Source organism: Calypte anna, chromosome 13 (genome assembly GCF_003957555.1).
Source record: "Calypte anna isolate BGI_N300 chromosome 13, bCalAnn1_v1.p, whole genome shotgun sequence".
Taxonomy (NCBI): Eukaryota; Metazoa; Chordata; class Aves; order Apodiformes; family Trochilidae; genus Calypte; species Calypte anna.
The window spans coordinates 1986108-2006275 of record NC_044259.1 but is presented as its reverse complement, the minus strand read 5'-3'; the positions used below and the strand labels follow the sequence as shown (position 1 = coordinate 2006275).

Sequence of the window (20168 nt, the reverse complement as noted above, 5' to 3'; positions counted from 1 at the left end):
GGGGGGGGGTTTGGCAGCCGCCGCGATCCAGGCTCCTCTTAATCTACGGCAGGGACGAGCGCAGCATCTGCGGGGTAATACCGGTGCCCCGGGGGTAATACCGGCGCCCCGGGCAGCGATCGTTTCACCTGAGCTCCCACCGCCGTTAACGGGACCTACCCGGGGCTAGCAGCTTCCTCAGGTGCGTCTGGTTCCGGTCGACTTATTCTGGTGTGGCACCAGGACCCGGCTCGCATCTCAGTGGCAGCAGAGAAGGGTTAAGCGGCTGCTGGTGCCCCCCACATCCCCCGCCCCCAGCTCCGGGCAGGTCCCTCCCCGCCGCCCCGGCAGCCCCAAACTCTTCGGAAGTGCGAGGGGCGAGCAAAGGCGAGGAGGGACGCGGCGGGTCCCCGGGAGAGCTGGGGAGGTGGGGCATGGGGACCGGGGCAGGCTCCGGGCGAGGGCAGCTCTTCCTTCTCTCCCTCCTCTTCCTCCTGCTGGTCGGGTCCCCGGCCCCGCGCCCGGCGGAGGGGCAGCTGCGCTACGCGGTGCCAGAGGAGCTGGAACACGGAGCCTTCGTGGCCAACCTTGGGGAGGACCTGGGGTTGGACGTGTCCACTTTGTCGGCGCGACGGTTCCGCATCGTTTCGCGGGCCGGGGCGAGGCAGCACCTGGAGGTGAACCTGGAGAACGGGATCCTCTTCGTCAACGAACGGATCGACCGGGAGGAGGTGTGCGAGGCCGGGGGAACCTGCCTGCTCCACCTGCAGCTCCTCGTGGAGAGCCCGCTGGAGCTCTACCGCGTCGAGGTGGAGGTGTTGGACATCAATGACCACGCTCCCACCTTCCCCTGGCAAGAGTATGTTCTGGAGGTAGCCGAGTCCGCCCTGCTGGGTGCCCGCTTCCCTCTCGAGAGCGCCCAGGATCCCGACGTGGGCTCCAACTCGGTGCACACCTACAGGCTCAGCCCCAACAGCTTCTTCTCCCTCGAGGTGCAGACGCGCAGTGACTCCAGCAAGTTTGCGGAGCTGGTGCTAGAACGCGGCCTCGACCGCGAGCAGCAACGGGTGCACCGGGTGCTGCTCACCGCGCTCGACGGCGGCGTCCCCGAGCGCTCGGGCACCGCCCGCATCCTCATCGTGGTGCTGGATGCCAACGACAACGTGCCGGCCTTCGACCAGCCCTCCTACGGTGTCAGCCTTCCCGAGGATGCCCCTGCTGGCACCCTGGTCATCCAGCTCAACGCCACCGACCTGGACGAGGGTCCCAACGGGGAGGTCGAGTACTCCTTCAGCGGGCACGCACCGCCCGCGGGTCCGGGAGCTCTTTCCACATAGAGCCCCGGAGCGGGCAGGTCCTGCTGAAGGGTACCTCTGGACTTACGAGCGGGCAAATCTCCACGAGCTCTATGTGCAAGCCAAGGACCGTGGGCCCTCGGCTGTGGCCGTGGCACTGCCGGGTGCTCGTGCACCTCCTCGACGTGAACGACAACGCGCCGGAGGTTGACCCTCACCTCCGTGTCCACCCCCGTGCAGGAGGGATGCCCCACCGGGCACCGTCATCGCTGTCATCAGCGTTCTGGACCGGGACTCTGGGACAACGGGCGTGTGAGCTGCGAGGTCGGCCCCAGACGTACCCTTTGAGCTCCGTTCCTCCTTCCACAACCTACTACACCTCTGGTCACCAACGCAGGCTCTGGACCCGGGAGGCCGTGCCTGAGTACAATGTCAGCATCACGGCACGGGACATGGGCTCCCCTCCCTGCTGACCCACAGCACCCTCACCGTCCCCGTGTCCGATGTCAACGACAACGCCCCCCGCTTCCTCCAGCCCTCCTACAGCGTCTACGTGATGGAGAACAACGCCCCTGGGTGCCTCCATTCTGCTCTGTCCAGCGCTCTGGACCCCGACTGCCAGCAAAACGCTTACTCTGTTCCTACTCCCATCGCCGGAGGGCCACATCCACGGGCATGCCCGTGGGCACCTACGTCTCCATCAACTCGGACAGCGGGCACATGTACGCCCTGCGCTCCCTCGACTACGAACAGATCCGCACTTCCAGATCCAGGTGCAGGCGCAGGATGCGGGGTTTCCCCCGCTCAGCGCCAACGTCACCGTCCACATCTTCGTGCTGGATCAGAACGACAACGCCCCGGTTCATCGTGTCCCCCATGCCACGCAACGGCTCCGTGGCCACGGAGCTGGTGCCACGCTCAGCCAGGCCTGGCTACCTGGTGGGCACGGTGTCGGCGGTGGATGCGGACGCGGGGCTGAACTCCCGCCTCTCCTACCAGCCCTCCAGGCCACCGACTTCACCCTCTTCAGCCTGGCACCGGACACGGGGAGCTGCGCACCCTCCGCTCCTTTCTGGAGCAGGATGCGGGCCGGCAGCACCTGGGTGGTGCAGGTGAGGGAGGGGGGCAGCCAGCCCTCTTCTGCCACCGTGTCCCTCCTGCTTTCTGTGGTGGAGACCATTGCCTCAGACTCTCTCTGACTTCAGCGATTTCAGCCTTCCCCCGGAAGCCTCCTCATCTTCGCCGCTCACCCTCTACCTCCTCGTCTCCCTGGGCTCCATCTCCTTCACCTTCCTCCTCGCCATCCTCATCCTCACAGCCGTTCGGTGCCGCGGGGAGCGGCGCTCCCGTCTAGGGGACGGCTGTCCGCTCCTCGCTGCCGCTGCTGCCCGCGGCTCCAGCCCTTCCTCTGACGGGCTGAAGACCTCCAACCTGACAGCTCAGCCCCCCGCAGGCACCGCGGCTCCCACCTGCCTTGACGTACCCCCGGGTGGCCCCCCGGGGCTACTGCTACAAGGTCTGCCTCGGTCCCGAGTCTGCCCAGAGTGACTTCATGTTCCTCAAACCCTGCAGCCCACCCCGCAACAACGAGGAAGGACCCCGGGAAGCGGTCCCAGCCTGGCCAGAACCTCCAAGTTTCCCAAGCAGGTAAACACCGTGCCTGGTGGGTGCTTTCCTGGGGTACCCCCAACCCCTTCCCTCAGACTCTCCCGTGAGGCTTTTCCCAGAGGATAACCGGAGGCTTTGGTGAGGGCAGGTAATTAGGAGGTGTCAGGCAGTGGGAAACTCTCCACCGAGCTTCTTGATGGGTCCAATTACCGGGGGAGTCTCAGGCTCCGCTGAGGCGAGAGGAAATCCCTCCCTGCCGCTTTTTTGCAACCCATTAGAGGCAGTGGAGATGCTCTGATGATGCCCTGGAGGGGTGCGGTGGGGGTGGCCCCTTCTCCATGCGGGTGAGCAATTCACACTGGGACAGGCCCAGGGGCCCGTGGGTCCACAGTGTTACCCCTCTGCTGCACCTGGGGTGGTTCTGGCACCACTCCTGTCCCCGGTTCCGGGCTCCAGACGTGGCCACTGTGGCTGCACGGGCGGAGAAGGGAGTGGGGTGATCAGGGTGGGATTTTGAATGTCAACCTTTGTTAGGTGTTTGAAATGAGGAACATCTCATTTTCCTGCTGAAAGGGCTCCTCCTGAAGGCGATTACAAGGCTGGAGAGTGATGAGGCATCTAATCCACTTACATTTGGACTTTTAATAAAAGGCCCTTCCAAGGAAAGCCCGGGAAGCACCACCAAGAGGTTCTCCCCGGCCCATCTCCTTCCAAGGCTGGGCTTGCCCCTCTAATAGGCTCACGGGATTGTCCCCTATAAAATAAAGACAATCAGGAAAAGCTCTCTGCCCAGAAAGACAGACCTTGGGAAATCAAAGTCCCAGAGACAGAGAGCCCCAAACAACCCTGATGTCTCAGGAGGGTGAAGAAAATATGGAAGGGGAAAAGCTCAATGCTGCTTCAGTTTCCCTAAAGTTTTCCAGGCTTTCCAAGGTTGGTTTCAAACTGGAAGAGGGGAGATTTAGGTTGGACATTAGAAGAAATTCTTTAATTTGAGAGTAGTGAGACTGGAACAAGTTTTCCTGGGATGTTGTGGCTGCCCCATCCCTGGCAGTGTCCAAGGTTGGATGGGGGCTTGGAGCAGCCTGGGCTGTGGGAGGTGTCCTGGCCATGCAGGGGGATTGGAACTGGATGAGCTTTAAGTTCTCTTCAACCCAAACCATTCTATTGATTCTGTGATTCTATTATTAAAATGTGAATTGTGCTGCTTGCTCCCTTACCAAGGGCCTGGGGAGAGGAGATGGGGTCCTTACACCCCTTGCAACTGAAAGCCTTGTGCTGGTAGGACTGGCTGATTCCCAGAAAGGTCCAATAACCAGCCTTGCCCTTCCCTGTGTTTTCCAGATCAAGCAGACCCAACACGGACGGCTGCCTCCCAGCACACAGACACCTGGCCTGAAGAGGTACCAGCCCTGGCACTGATGAACGGAGGGAGTGGGTGGAAGGGGAGGTTATTTCTGATATGGCTTTGATCAGCTCTCTTCTCTTCAGCTCCCAGAGCCTGGAGGATGTTGGGGAAATCCGCAGAGCCCTCCAGAAGGAGCATGAGAGGCTGTGCACTCTGGTGACCCCTGTCTCAGGTTAGTATTGGGGTTGGGAAACCCCAACCTGCTTGTTGTTGGGTGGGAGTGAAGTGGAGGGGACACATCCCTGCTCTTGGACAGGTGGGATTTGTGGGATGAAAAGGGTGTCCAGGCTCCAGAAGGGAGATTGGTGACACATAGACCTGGGGTTTGTCCCCTGGGCCATGGATGTGATGGTCCCATGGATGTGACCTCCCCTGAGCCAGTCTCCTGTTCTCCTTTCCTCCAGAGTTTCAGAAGGCTTCAGCAGGCACCAACAGCATCTGGGCACCCCAGTACAGCTCCTTGTACCCAGGGCACATCCCAGCCTTGGATTATCAGCACAACGTCTACATCCCTGGCACCCCCACCCTGCTGGCTGGCAAAGATGGGGCCCTCTTCCTGGGCAGGGAGAACAAGAACAGCTTCTCCACCTTTGGCAAGAGGAAGAAGATGACAACTTACTGTGACATGCACGACAGTGTGGTTATCAACAATGACCTGAAATAGGCCACTGGGCCTGGATGCTTCTGCCCAAAGCCCGGGGAATCACCCACATGATTTCAGCTGCTCTGGCCACCCGCAGCACACAGCTCCATGGATGGACCACCCCAGGACCCTGGAGGGGCTACTGAGAGGCCTGGCTCACCAGGGCAATGGGGATTTAGACCAACAGATTTATCCCCTAAGGATGGAGGAGTGGGGCAGTGGGATTTGTCCCATCCCCTCCTGCCAGAGCTGTGTTGGCAGCAAGTGCTGTTGGGGACTCATATGATTGGATTTAAGCAGCTCTGCTTTGATTTTACCCATTCCTGTGTCCCCTCTGGGACCGTCCATCTCTGTAAGCATTGTCTCCTCTTTTCTTGTCTGGCTGTGGGAATGTGCTGAGCTGCATGTCTGTGTTTCTGCCCCATGGAAAATCTGCACAGCCCCAGCCTGGTTCTGAGCCCCACCTTCCCAGGGGCAGGACCCACGGTTCTTGTCCCTCAGATCTGGTGGATGTGTGGATGTACTGGAGCCTGGCTTCTTCAGGGAAGTCAGTTGCAAAACCCATCCCACCAGGAGGGCTTCCCTTCAAACTCTGAAGTCCAGGACTAAAGACCTAAAATCTAGGACACAGACAGTGTATTTCAGGAGTGTAATGGGCTGGAACACACACAGACTGGATGGGCAGAAGAATCAGAATCACAGAATGGTTTGGGGTTGAAAGAGAACTTAAAGCTCATCCAGTTCCAAACCCCCTGCATGGCCAGGGACACCTCCCACAGCCCAGGCTGCTCCAAGCTCCATCCAACCTGGGCTGAGACACTGCCAGGGATGGGGCAGCCAAAATGTCCCTGGACAACCTGTTCCAATGTCTCACTACCCTCCAAATTAAAGAATTTCTTCCTAATGTCCAACCTCAATCTCCCCTCTTTCATGTTTAACCCATTTCCCTTGTCCTCTCCCTACCCCCCCGTGTCCAAAGCCCTCCCCCAGCTTTCCTGGAGCCCCTTCAGATATTGGAAGGTTGCTCTGAGCTCACCTGGGAGCCTCCTCTTCTCCAGGCTGAACAACCCCAATCCCTCAGCCTGGCTTCCCAGGGAGCTGCTTCAGCCCTCTGAGCATTTCAGTGAAGCATCTGAGAGATGCTCAAGGTGAGGCCAGGCTGGGAAACTCTTTAGCCCTTTAAGGCAACATCACCTGAAAGAATTTCCATCCATCAGTGTGGGTCAGCACAGGTGACAGTCCTCTTCCCTCCTCCCCCTGATCTATTTTCCCCAAGTCCTTGAGCCCCTGGGGGGAAGCCCTGCAGAGGAAGACACCTCCCCCTGTGCCCTGCTTTTCACTGAGGATTTTTAGCAGGCTGCCAGGATCCCTGACAGGCAGCACTCAGCCCCAGAACCCTCTCTCCCCCTGCCCTGCTCTCCCCACACCTGCCCACCCGTCTGTCTGACAGCCTTGCCAAGGGGCTCCTGTCATGGGATGTTTCCTTTCCAACCCATCTGTGCAGAACGTGGCAGCTCTTCTGGAAACCCAGTTTGTTTCATGATGTCTGATTTGTACCAATAAATTGTATTTTTAATAACTCAACCTTGGCTCTCCCTGAGCTGTGTGTGGCAGCAGGAACTCCTGCTCAGCTCTTGGAGCAAGGTCTGGGATTGTCCCTCTGGATTCCTCAGCTGCTTGAGCAGCCTGGGAGAGCTCATTTTATTCACTTCATCCAAATTTTGGGGATCAAGGTGCCCTTCTCTCCCTCCCTGGACTCAGGAGCACTTTGGGGACATGGCCTGGAGAAGTTCTGTGTTGAAGAGCAGGGAATCCCAGACTGGTTTGGTTGGGAGGCTCCTTAAAATCCACCAGTGCCAACCTCCTGCCATGGTCAGGGACACCTCCCCCAGCCCAGGGTGCTTCCAAGCCCCATCCAACCTCAACACTGCGCAGGGATGGGGCAGCCACAGCTTCTGGGGGCAACCTGGGGCACCCAGGGGCTCAGGCACCCTCACCCCAAACAATTTTTTCCCTAAAATTCTCAATCTCTCTTCCAGTTTAAAGCCATCATCCTTAGTCTCATCACTCCCTGCTTTGTCCCAAGTCCCTCCCCAGTTTTCCTGCAATCTTCTTCAGGCAACTGGAAGGTGCTCTGAGGTCTCCCCATTGCTCCCTTCTCTTCTCCAGGCTGAACACCCCCAGCCCTCAGCCTGGTTCCAGAGCTGCTCCAGCCCTCCCAGCATCTCCATGGCCCTGAGATGCCTCCCAGCTCCTCTGTGCTCCAGCTTGGGCTCCTCAGGGATTTGCACGAGGTGTGGGCAGGGGGAGGAGGGAAGTCTTGAGGGCTCTGAGGTTCATTTAATCCTTTCCTGGGTGCTCAGCACCCACCAGCTTGCCCTGGGAGCTGCAGAGATAACCTGGGGGTGTGAAGCTGTAGGGACCAACCACCTGGGAGCAAGCAGGGCTGGAGATGCTGCTGGGGTGGCTCCTGACCTGATGGAGAAGTGTCCCACCTTTGGGTGAAGTCCTGAGATGGCCACGGTGTCCTTCTCATCCCTCCTGCTTGCTCAGTGACTGTCCTGGAGCAGCTTTTGGGATTAACCCAGGGAAGTCCTTGTCTCCAAGTGCTCTTTAGTGGCAGGGAACATTTAAAGAGGTCCCACAGGAGTCAGGGACCCAAGAGGACAGTGCTCTGGACATGAAAGGAACCTGGCTGGTGACTTCAGTCCCAGCTCCTGGCTGTCAAGAGGGGAAATTTTATTCCCTGCTGCAATTAGAGGGGAGGATGAAAGATTTCATGCTGTCGAGTGCATTCTTCAGTGGCCTCTGCAGAATGTTAAGGGTGACAAAAGAACCCTGAAGAGCCCCTGCCAGAGCCCCCTGTGCAGCATCAGCCTCTCTCACCACTTCAAAAGAACAAATGAATTATGCCAAGTGATACGACAACATTAATAACAGCCTCCAGAAGTAACAAAGGCATCAAATGGACCTGAGTCCCAGTGGGGACAGAAAGCATCTCCCTCCCTGGGATGAGCTCTGGCAATCCCTCCCCTGCCATTTTCAGGCAGGGCTGAGCCCTCAGCTCACAGGGCAAAAAGCCCCCAGGACATGTGCTGGGATCCAGGATCTAAACCACTGCTTGGACTGCCAAGTGTGTCCTCCCAAAGGAACAGTGATCTCAAAATGGATCTTCAAGCCTTTGGAAGTGATGCTTTGCTTCCCTGTTTTTGAAAACCATAGGATGGTTTGGGATGGAAGGGAACTTGAAGGCCCCCAGTCCCACCCAGTCCCACAGGCAGGGACACCTCCCACCAGCCCAGGGTGCTCCAAGCCCCATCCAACCTGATCTTGGAAACTTCCAGGGGGGGATGTCCCTGTGAGTATCAGGATATTTTGTTAACATCTTGAACTCTACTGTCACCAGGACATTGGCCTCCCTCTCCTCCCATGACCCCTGGCCCTCTCCAGCCCAGGAGATGGGGCAGTTCCACATCTCTGCTTCTCTTGCTGATCCCCAGGTCTGCATGGTCAGGGTCTCTTCCAAGAGGAATCTGAGGGCTCATTCAGAGGCCCCAAACACCCAAACATTCCCTGGGGATGTCTTTTTGCTTCAGCTGAAGGAAATCCTGCATGACAAGAGCTCATGTTCAAGCTTAGTTCTCCATCAACATATTGATGAACAGGACAATCAGAGGGGACTTGCTTCAACCTGATCCATCCACACTGCAGCCCCTTCTTCAAAGGCCATGGCTGGTCAGAGTCCATCTAAGGGATGAGATCTCCTTTGAAGATGTCCCACAGGGAAAAGGGCATCATTAAAGATGCAAGCTCTTTGCCCTACAACCAGTTATTTTTACAGCACTCCCTGTGCTCACCCTCCTGCACAGCTGATGAGCCTTAGCTGCTTTCTGTAGCCTGGTAATGCAGTGGGCAGGAGAGCCACTTTGGGACCCACTCAACAGAGCCTCTCTCCATTCCCCTTTTTGGATGTTCCAGCTCTCTCAGAGATCCAGAGGCAAATCTGGCTTTCAGGGACCTGCCAACCAGCTTGAGATTTGCTTCTACAAGAGCAGGAAAGCTGCCATGTGCTGCAGCTGGCTGCAAAATGCTGCAGGCCATGCTAGGCAGGCACAGAGTGCTTCTGGGCATGGGCACAGACAGGGGAGGATTTTGTGCTCTTGCTCTTTCTGAATAGATTATTGGGATGGAAACATCACTCACATCTCTGGGATGTCTTTGAAAGAACATCCCAGAGAGACAAATGAATCCAGATGGAGAGAGAAAAGAGGCCAGAAAGAAAGGAGCCAGAGGGGGCTGGCACTCAGCTCTGTTCCTCTCTGTCACACATGGAATCAGCTGTTGAAACCCCCAGGAAACCTCAGCAGGGACACAGCCACAAAACCCAACAGCCCCAGCTCCCCAGAGGGCTTGGCATGGGTAGGAGAGTCCTGAAAATCCAGGGGGAGCCAGTGGGAATCTGCCCTTGGAAGCTGATGGATCCAGCTGAAGTCTGTGGGACTCAGTGGTTAATGGTAGACTTCAAAGATGCTTTGACCTCCTCTTCTCTTCTTCTCTTCTCTTCTCTTCTCTTCTCTTCTCTCTCTTCTCTTCTCTTCTCTTCTTCTTCTCTTCTCTTCTCTTCTCTCTTCTCTTCTCTTCTCTTCTCTTCTCTTCTCTTCTCTTCTCTTCTCTTCTCTTCTCTTCTCTTCTCTTCTCTTTCTCTTCACTTACCTTCTTCTCTTCCTCTCTCTCTCTCTCTTCTTCTCTCTCTCCTCTTCTCTTCTCGTTCTCTTCTCTTTCTCTTTCTTTCTCTTCTCTTCTCTTCTCTTCTCTCTTCTCTTCTCTTCTCTTCTCTTCTCTCTTCTTCTCTTCTCTTCTCTTCTCTTCTCTTCTCTTCTCTTCTCTTCTTTCTCTTCTCTCTCTTCTCTCTCTCCTCTTCCTCTCCTCTCCTCTCCCTCCTCTCTCTCCTCTCCTCTCCTCTCCTCTCCTCTCCTTCCTCTCCTCTCCTCTCTCTCCTTCCTCTCCTCTCCTCTCCTCTCCTTCCATCCCAATTCCTTTTCAAATCATCTCAGTGTCTTAAATATCTCCCCAGATTCACCCTACAAGCAACCTGCTGTTTTGGGCTGGATCCCTTCCTCTTGTTTCTTTTTATTTTGATGTCTGTAGATATTTCTGTAGCAATAAATATCCTTCAGCTTCTCTCATAATAATTTGGCCTCTGCCACATGGGAAAAACTGGTCTGCATGTCTGTCAGGCACTGATTTGCTCTGCTCCTTTGCACCTTTTTTTTTTTTTTTTTTTCTTTTTTCTTTTTCTTTTTTTTCTTTTTTTTTTTTTTTTTCTTTATTCTTTTTTTTCTTTTTTTTTCTTTTTTCCTTTTTCTCTTTTTTCTTTTTCCCTTTCTTTCTTTCTTTCTTTTTTTTTTTTTTTTTCATTTTCTTTTTTTTTTTCCTTTTATTTCTTTCTTTTTTTTCCTTTTTCCTGCTCTGCAAACCCCAGCTTCTGGCTCCTCTGCAGAGATGCAGGAAGAGGCCTGGGCAAAGTGAAGCTTTTTTCCTCCCTTCTTTCCCTCTGATGCATTTTCAATCGAAGTGGTGGAAAATGTCACTGACTCTGCTTGCAGCATTCACTCAAGTGGAATTAATGCTTCTTGTTAGTGATAATATGACTTAATCAGCTTAATTATTGCGAGGCATAAGCAGACACCTTTGTGTATTGAATAACTTATGATGTGCTGGACCAAAAAGCACGAATGAAGGCTTGGAAAATAAATTAAATATGACCTGTAGTGCAGTCTGCACTTTGACTAATGATTTGCCTCCCATGAAACTCAATGATTTACAAATCTTACATTTGAATAGATGGGACTTTTTTTTTTTTTCCCTTTTCTTTGCATGTTTTAAACAATAATGGTGATTTTTATCTCAGCTTTTGGAATTCACAGCCTTCCTCCCACGCCGGGAAGCAGGGCAAACAAGTTCATGGTAAACGGATTGAAAAAGAAAACATTTGTGCAGTCAGCCAGCAGAAAGGCATCCAGAGAGGATCTGCAGGCATTTCTGATGAGATATTTATTTTAATTCACTGCTGAGAATGCAGCAACAAGTGAAAAAATGCATCAGAAGGACCCAAAAAGAGGGTCAAGATTCCCAGAGGGGTCACTGGGGGCTGCACATTCATTTCAGTAATGTCTACAACAGAAAAGACCATCCAATAACTCCAGAAATGCCTTATCACACGTTTTGCCTGCACAGAAAATAAATGATATGAAGGGAAGAGAAGCAGGAAAAGCAGCCATCAATCAAGGAAATCATGATGAGCATTAGGAGGGTTCCTGATAGGCAGAGATGCAGGGGCTTGGTGATAGCATCCTGCCTCTGAAATAGAAAAATTGGGGTTAAATTGCTTTGTGAACCCAGGGAAAAAAAAAAAATGAGCTGTCTGAAATTGTTCTGTTCCACTGCAATGAGTCACTGAGTTTCTGTAGCCAAAGCTTCCCCCAAAAAGCCCTGGAGTTCATCCTGGTGCAAACAATAATGCAGATCTCTAGACAGGGACTTGTTCAGCCCAAGTCTCTCTGAAATTCAGAGCTTAGCTCAGACTCTTGCAGGAAGCCTGGCTGGTTTGATGAGTCTCCTCTGAAGTCCATGTCCATATTTCTTGGTGTTTTAAGCAGCAGAAAGTATTTTTCATGCTGCCAAGGGTGAGGGCTGAGGGCTCGAGGCTTAATTTTTCTCTCAAGGAGCTGCTGCTCTTCTGCAGGCAGTTTGTCACAGCCCCTGCTTTGCAGTGTTCAGTCTGCATCGACTGAAATCCCAAATCATCCCCAAATTCCCCTGAGTACAGATGGGACACGTCCACCCTGGTCCCCAAGTGTTTGAAAAGTTTGACCTGGGGCTGAATCTCACCTGCAGGATCCCTCTTGTCCCTCTTGTCCCCTGTCTCCTCCTATGATCTTCCCTAAATATTATTTCACAGAAGCAGAAATTAAAACCCTGCAGGACCCCAGGAGGAACTTGGCTATTTTTTCTATGGTTCCCCCCCCCCCTAGAAATCCAAACTCCAGGAATGGAATCCTGAAATCAGTTCCTGAAACTAAAGCTTCATTTTTCTGCTGCCTGGAAATGCAAAGTCATATTTCCTTTACTTACCTAAACCATCTTTTCTATCTCTTAGTTTCCCACTGCAAAATGGTTATTTGCCTCACTAAATGTGTAGCTGGGGTTCAGTCTTTTCCCCATGTCCCCCAAGAATCCTCTTGGCTTGGCTGGACACGAGGTCCCTCAGTGCCCACCATGAGGGTCACCTCTGACATCTCAACAACCCTCAGAGGCTCCTCCTGTGGCTGAGGACTTCACCCTCATCCTGGATTTCTGTCTTTTTAATCTGTTGTAGCTCCCTAGTGAAGTTGGATCACATCTGACCCTGCTTTGGATCCCTCCCAGGCATCCCTGGAGGCTCAGTCCTGTGAATCCATGGAGATCCCATGCTGAAACCTCAGGAAATGGTGACCTCTCCATGGCACCCACCTGATGCACCCCCCCACCAGCACCCAGCTGGGACAAAACCATTTTATCCCCTGTGCTGGGGTCTCCTGAGTCATTCCTCTGAGCAGCATCGTGATGCCTGGAAATCAGGGTGGGTCTCTGGGGGTTGTTACCACCTCCCACCTGAAAACCACTTCCACTCCTGCAAGGATGGAGTTAGAGGAGAATTTCTGCTCCCCCTGTATTGGAGAGCAGCAAGGGTGAGTTACAGACTTTGGGTGAGTGTTGTATCTTCTTCCAGGCAATCATAAAATCAATTTAAAAACTTAGATCTGAGCTGCAGGGACAAATCACAGCCCAGAGCCTGGGAACCCAAGGGGGACCCTGGTGTCTTCCCAAAGCCTTTCTGTCTGTCTGCTGGAGGAATGGGGAGGGAAAAGCATCCTGGGAGCAACAAAAGCTTGAATCTTTTGGCATGAAAATTCCCTTCACCAAGGACCTCTTAAATCCAAATGGAGATGGAGTGGGAGAGGAGCCCAAAAAACCCAAACAAACCACTGATGATTTTTTGCTGTGGAATTCAAGTGAAAAAGAAGGTGGAGGGGGGGAGAAAGGAAGAAAGTAAAATGAAACAGCCTCATCTCTGCACAGATTGCTGGAGAAGCTCGGAATCTTGCAGGGCATGAGAGTTGCCTGCTCAGAGGTTCCTTCCTGGGGGATTTTGCCTGGGATTTCATCCATTTATCCCTGACTCCCAGCATCTCCATAACACACTCACTGAGAGAGTTATTAGTTTAATTTTCTTGTGAATTACAACAGGGGCAGAGAGAATTAGAGAAGACTTTTTTATTATTATCATTACTTTTTGTTTTCCAGTTGAGAGGTTGTAAATGAGGCTATTCATCCCACGAACATCAGTAGGGACCCAAACCCAAGCCTTGCTGGGGTAATTGGTTTCTGATGAGCAATCACTTGTAAAACCAATAGCAAAGGCAAGAAATGAAATATAAATTCTCCCTTTTACATCCCGAGCTTTTCATTAGGATTTGGTGCCTGGTTTCTTTCTTGGATTCTGTGGAAAAGCCAAGAAATGGTAAACAAAGCAGTGGACCAAGCCTGATGAGGAGAAAATCAGGAGGAAAAAAAAAATAAATCAGGACCACAGCATCTCCTGACAGCCTTGGGAAGAGAAAAAACTGCAGAGTTCCTCAGGCTGCACCCCCCCAGGGAACCCTTTGGCCAAATTAAGGCTTTGGGGAGGAATCAGGGACATCAGATCCCAAAGGAATGTGGCCCAAAAGAGACCAAAGGGTTGAGAAAGGCAAAAAAAAAGGAAAATCAAAAAAAAAGAGACCACCAGGGAGAGGAGAGGTGTCCCTGCTGCAAAAGTGATGATGGACACCTGTGGTCCCTGGGTCCTGCAACATGCAGAGGGTTTGGGTTTGGGATTTGTTTGGGCTGAGACTGTGAATAAGGCTTCAGTTTTGGTTAGTTTGTTTTGGGGTTTTTGTGGGTTTTTTTGGTTGGTTTGGTCTTTTGTTTGTAGGGTTTTTTGGGTTTTTTTTTGCTTGTGTTTGGTTTTTTGTTTTGGGGTTTTTTGAGGTGGTTTTTTTTTTTTTTTTTTGTTTGTTTGTTTGGTTTGGTTTTTTTGTAGTTGTTTGGTTTGGTTTTGCTTTTCTATTTTTTTCTTTTATTTCTCCTCATTCCCACCAAGGAGGCTGCTCCTCTGCCCCAGCTTTTGGTTCCTCAATGAACATCCTGCTGCTTTCAAGCCTTCCTTTATTTATCCTTTATGCATTTTGGTGACCAATGAATCCTCAATCCAGATGCAGCTTCCAGGGATTTCTGGGCTGGGGTTGTGGGGCTGTCATTCATTGGCTTAACTGGATTGCTTTATGGGTTTGCTTTGGTTTGGGTTTTTTTTTCCCCCTGTAAAACAGATCCAACTGGTTGTTGCCTCAGAGATGAGTTGGGGAGCAGCAGGCTCCACAAAAGCAGAGATTCCCAGCAAGACCCCCAAACCCCCAAACTGCTGCAGACATCTCCTTAACAAAACCAACCGAGCAAAACTCCTCCAACAAATCCACTTTATCCAGCTGCCAAATGCTGAAAGTTGATCCCAAGGAAAGAGAAATGAGGAGTAAAATCTCAGCCAGGACTCAACGCTGAGCAACCTGCAGAGGGGATTGCCCAGGGATCTCTTCCCAACACAGGAATTTTGGGATTCTCTCTTCACACTTGGTCATTACGTGTAACCCAATGCAATATTCTGACCAGCCAGCAACCAAACTGCTTTCTCTGTCTTTCTCTGTCTCTCCTTTGGTGACAAATTACCCAAGGAGCTCACAAAGCCTGGATGGGACCTGCACCAGGGATGTCTGGTTACACCAGGATTCTCCTGGCTCAGGGATAACCAGGGATGTCTGGTTACACCTCAGCATCCTCTGCTCCCTGCCCTGTTTTTTTTCTCCTGCCTCAAACAACGTTGTAATTTGGGTGCTGCTTGAGCAAACCAAGTGTCTTTCCATGGCAAGACCCAGGATCATTCTTCTCAGCCTGAACACTGGAATTTTGGGGAACAGAAGGCACTGAGAAGAGGTTTTAGCTAAGAATGTGGTGTCACCTAGGAAAAGGGGAAAACGAGCAGCTGGTCCCAGCAGTTTTCCCATTTATCCAAGCCCCTGGAATCATTGATTCAGAATCTTTCTGTCTGTAGAGGTTTGTATCAGATTTATACCTTGGAATTAATTTGTGCCATGGGACACTTGTGTCTTCTGGTCAGACCATGGAAGGACAAACCCCAGGGCCTGGTCCCACCCTCCTCACCACTGCTTGGAAACCTGTGAAGTGAAAACACAGCCTGCAGGTAATGAGCATTTTTTCCTACTTTAAAGCCCTGGTTTTCCATTTATTTTGCTCTGTCCCAACCTTTTCCACGTGGCCTTGTTCTGGGGGCAGCTGAAGTTCTCAGCTGACTTCTCTCCTGCATCCAGAAGCCCTTTCCATGTTCTCATCATGGATGTGTCTGCCCTCCAAGGGATAAACAGTATGGCCAAGTCCTTCACTCTTCAGGCAGCTGGGATGGAAAAAAAGGGGGAAATGCAGGAAGGGACTGCAGGAGGAAACCCTTCTGATTTCTTTTTTGTTTGTTCTCTCACAGTGTTCTCCTTCACACCATTGGGATTTTGGGTGTTTCCCTTTTGCTGAGTTTATTAGCAAGGACTGAAAATGAGCAAAACAGCATCAGCTCACAGCATTACACATTCCCTTAAAGCTTTGCTGCTTATTTTAAATATTTACTCCCTGTGGTGACAATTTGTCCGGGGAGGAAAGCAGGGAGTGACTGAAGAACTTTCATTAACCCCAAAAATGATTTGGTTGCTGCTGAGGGTTTTGCTCATTCTCTGTTTTCTTCTGTGACCTGGCCCAGGGAACTCAGTGAGGACTTCTCTATTTGGGGGGTCTGTGAAGGAAAAAAAATAAAGGAAGTGGAGTTGAGGACCTACACAGCAAAGGAAAAAGAAAGTAAAAAAGGGTGGTGATAGATTTGCCCATCAGAAGAGCCTATGAGGGTTTTTGCCAGGAGACAATGTTTGCATTTGTTGTTACAGAAGGAAGGAAAATGGGAAGGACATTAAAACCTGGATAAAACAGCCACTGTCTGACCAGCAACCCTGTACCAGAGTTGGCAAAGCTCTACATCCCCTTCCTGCTGGACAGATGTGGTATGAGGGGAACCTACAGACAGGGAAAAATCCTATATAAGTAGGGTGCAAGGTATTATATGGTTTCTACCTGAAATCCCAAAGAGCTCAGCCTCTGATAGCCCCATCCCCTTCACATGGTGCTCACTGGGGATCCCAGAGCAACATCCCCAGTTTTTACATCCCAGATCTCCTTCCCATGGCAAGCCTGGAGCTGGGCTGTGCCATTCTTCCCTGTGCTGCAGAGCAAGGAGAAAGGAATTTTTTTTCCCCTGCAACTGCCTGATCCTCTCACTTTATTTACAGAAGCTGAAGGGAGGAAAACTCAGCCCTGTGCTGACTCTGTTGGGCACAGGGAGCACGGTGGAGGCAAGGAAGTGGAATTATATTGCAAATGTCAGGAGTTATGAAAAATGTAACAGACTTTAATATTCTTCTGCTGTTATTGCTGCGAGTGTCTCTCACCTGCACTCACAGAAAGTGATGTGCCTTTTAACGAGCTCAGCTGCCACCCAGCAGACAAGATTTCCATGCTTCCTATTTTTATTTTAAAACTACACCAAGGCACAAATTCTAATAATAAATGCCCTGGCTCTCCAAACTCCCACTTCAACAATTAACCCTCCACTTCAGGACTTGATTTCAGCTTTTAGCCTTTAGGCTCAGCTCCTACATCACCCTCTCAACTTCAGCCCCCCATGTCCTGCTATTTACACCTTCCAAGTGACTTTTACATCCCAGATTTTATCCCCAGCCTCTACCTTGATGGTGCCTGATGCAAACTGGTGCTAAGCCAGCTGCCTGGCTGCTGCTCTGGTGATGTCAAACATTCACTGTGCATCTCTCCAGAGCTCCCTTTCCCGGGGGGGTGTGTTTCAAGGTAAGTGGTTTGCATAAGATCTCTCTGAGACCTGCATTTGGTTTATTCAGTAGCATAAACAACCTGCTGCTTTTGTGCTTCTCCCCACAGAGCAAAGAAAAGCCCATTTTGTGCATTAAAATTGAACGTGGTGTTGCTGAAAGGTCTGTGATGGCTTTTGCTGGAGCTTGGAGCATCTTAGCTAGTTCTGGAGGGGTCTCACGGGGCATAAAGCAATTTCTCCTCACACATCCCCCCCCTCTTTTAAGACCAGGAGGTAGATGGGGTCACCAGCCCCCAGCTCTGCCTCTCTGACTGCCCCTACCAGGGGAGGTTGTGCTGAGGGCAGTGTTGGGTTTCTTTGTGGGGTTGTTTTAATTTCACCTCGACTCACAAAGCAGCTCCCAGACTTGGCTCTTTGCAACCCAATTAACATAATCCTGGGAAACAAGGGGCATAAATCCCGAGTCCTGCTGGTTTAGTTGGAAGGTCCAACTGGGTCCCTGCTGGGCTGGTGAGTGAGGAGTGGGGCAGCCCCAGCTGCAGGCAGTGGGGGTTCTCCTGGAGACACAGGGGCTGAGAGGTCCAAATCAAGGCTGGCACCAGACCCCATCCAGTTCCCAGATGCTTATAGGATGGAGGTGGGGAAGACAAAAATTACATTTTTTTATCTGTGTCAGGTTGGTGCTGGTAAGGCACAAAGAGGAGAGGTGGAAAATAAATGAACAGCTCCACCGTGCTGGGATTTGAGCAATCAGGAAATATAATCTGAGTTGGAAAGTGCCCAAGCATCTGTTGGGTTATTAATAAATTGTATGCAATCTGTCCTGGATGAACCTGAGGATGGAGGGCAACCATCTGCTCTCGAGTGGTAGCTCTAATGGTGCTTGGGGAATTAACATAGGAAATGAAAGGCAATGGTTATTGCTGATCCTCTGCCTGGGACAGGATCCCACATGGATGCACAGAGAACTGGGACTCAGGCCAAGTGTGGGCATCACCTGTGCAGCCTTGCAGCCCTTGGGAAAGTCACTCTCTTTTTTGAGATCCTTTCCAGAACTCAAAGGGCCCTTGGGCCAGGGAGAAGAACTGCTTCCAGGCAGAATCATGGAATCACAGAATCAATAGATTCACAGAATTCCTTCATCCTATTCATATGATTCATTCATCTGATGCATTCAACACGGCCAAGTGCCGGGTCCTGCTCTTTGGCCACAAGAACCCCATGGGGAGCTCCAGGCTGGGCACAGAGTGGCAGAAAGGGACCTGGGAGTCTGGATTGCCAGGAAGCTGAACAGGAGCCAGCAGTGTGCCCAGGTGGCCAAGAAGGCCAATGGCATCCTGGCCTGGATCAGGAACAGCGTGGCCAGCAGGTCCAGGGAAGGGATTCTGCCCCTGTGCTCAGCTCTGGGGAGGCCACAGCTTGAGTCCTGTGTCCAGTTCTGGGCCCCTCAGCTCAGGAAGGAGATTGAGGTGCTGGAGCAGGTCCAGAGAAGAGCAAGGAGGTTGTGAAGGGACTCGAACACAGATCGTATGAGGAGAGGCTGAGGGAGCTGGGGGTGTTGAAGCTGGAGAAGAGGAGGCTCAGGGGAGACCTCATCACTCTCTCCAACTCCCTGAAAGGAGGTTGGAGCCAGGGGGGGGTTGGGCTCTTTTCCCAGGCAACTCTCAGCAAGACAAGAGGGCAGGGTCTCAAGTTGTGCCAGGGGAGGTTTAGGTTGGAGATGAGAAAGAATTTCTTTCTGGAGAGGCTGATCAGGCATTGGAATGGGCTGCCCAGGGAAGTAGTGGATTCTCCGTGTCTGGAGCTATTTCCAAAGAGCCTGGATGTGGCACTGAGTGCCATGGGCTGGGAACCACGGGGGGAGTGGATCAAGGGTTGGACTTGGTGATCTCTGAGGTCCCTTCCAACCCAGCCAATTCTATGATTCTATGGCTCATGGAATGGGTTGGGTTGGGAGGGACCTTAAAGCTCACCCAGCCCTCCCTCTGTGCCATGGACACTTCCCAGTAGCCCAGGTTGCTCCAAGCCCCCTGTGACCTGGCCTGGAATATTTCCAGGGATATGGCAGCAGTTTCTCTGGGCAACCTGGGGCTCACCCATCACTGTATCTCAGTGCCTGCTGTCCCCTGGGAAAAACGGGGACTTGTGGGGTGCTGCAAAGCCCTAGATGTCATTTCTGTTAATTGAGGAAAGCTGGGGCATGGGTGGGGTTTCCACAGGGGCTGTCATCACGGGATGGAGAGCCAGAATGGTAACTGCTGGAGCATTAGCTCCTGACCAGGACCTGGTGGGGCAAAGGTACAGATTATCCTGAACTCCCTTAAGTGACACTTCACACGTGGAAAAGCTCATGGGAAGGGAAGGGAGGGGAGGGGAGGGGAAGGGAAGGGAAGGGAAGGGAAGGGAAGGGAAGGGAAGGGAAGGGAAGGGAAGGGAAGGGAAGGGAAGGGAAGGGAAGGGAAGGGAAGGGAAGGGAAGGGAAGGGAAGGGAAGGGAAGGGAAGGGAAGGGATGCGCCCACCGGCGGCTGAGGGTGAAGCCACCTCTTCCCCTTCTCGGGGGGTGAACGGGAGCCCAGACCCCGCCGAGCGGGAGTGGCCGCTGTCGGTCCCCGGTCTCGGTGGCAGCAGCAGCGGCTTCCGGTACTTCCGGCAGCGGGCAGGAAGCGGGGCCGGGATCCGCCTGCTCCGCCGATGCTCCTGGAGCGCTGTGGAGCCCGGCGGGGATGGGGAGCGGATCCGATCCGTGCCCTCCCGGGAGGGACGCGCCGGTTTGGGAGCGCGTTGGGACTGGCTGATTTTTTTTTTTTTTTTTTTTTTTTTCCCATGCTCTTTTAGCCGAGACCGCTGCTCTCTTCCCGGGAGAGCCCGGCCGAGCCTGGAGCTGAGCCGCCCCGCAGGCGGGCTGCGGGATGCTGAAGGAGCCGGGAGCTGGGCTTGCTGGGGGGAACTGGGACCCTAAGAAAAGGCCTCTTGTCACCCTCCTGTCACCCTGCTCTGGGTCCTGTCACCGTCCGAGTGACGGGCTGAGCGCCCGCGGGTGGGTGCGTTGCGATGGGCATCCCCGGCAGCTTCCCAAAAACACGGGGGGAGGGAGGCTCTAGCTCTGCCGCAGCGTTCTGAAGACACGGGTAGAAAGGGACAGAGTGGGTGTGCTTTGCCGACTCTCATTCTGCCCCCGTTGCACCGGGTGGTTGCTG

At 52.7% G+C, this 20168-nt stretch overlaps 1 pseudogene; it reads left to right on the top strand.

The window, feature by feature from the left end:
- The first annotated feature begins 413 nt into the window (after positions 1–413).
- Positions 414–4954, top strand: LOC103534767 (annotated as a pseudogene).
- The last annotated feature ends 15214 nt before the right edge of the window (positions 4955–20168 follow it).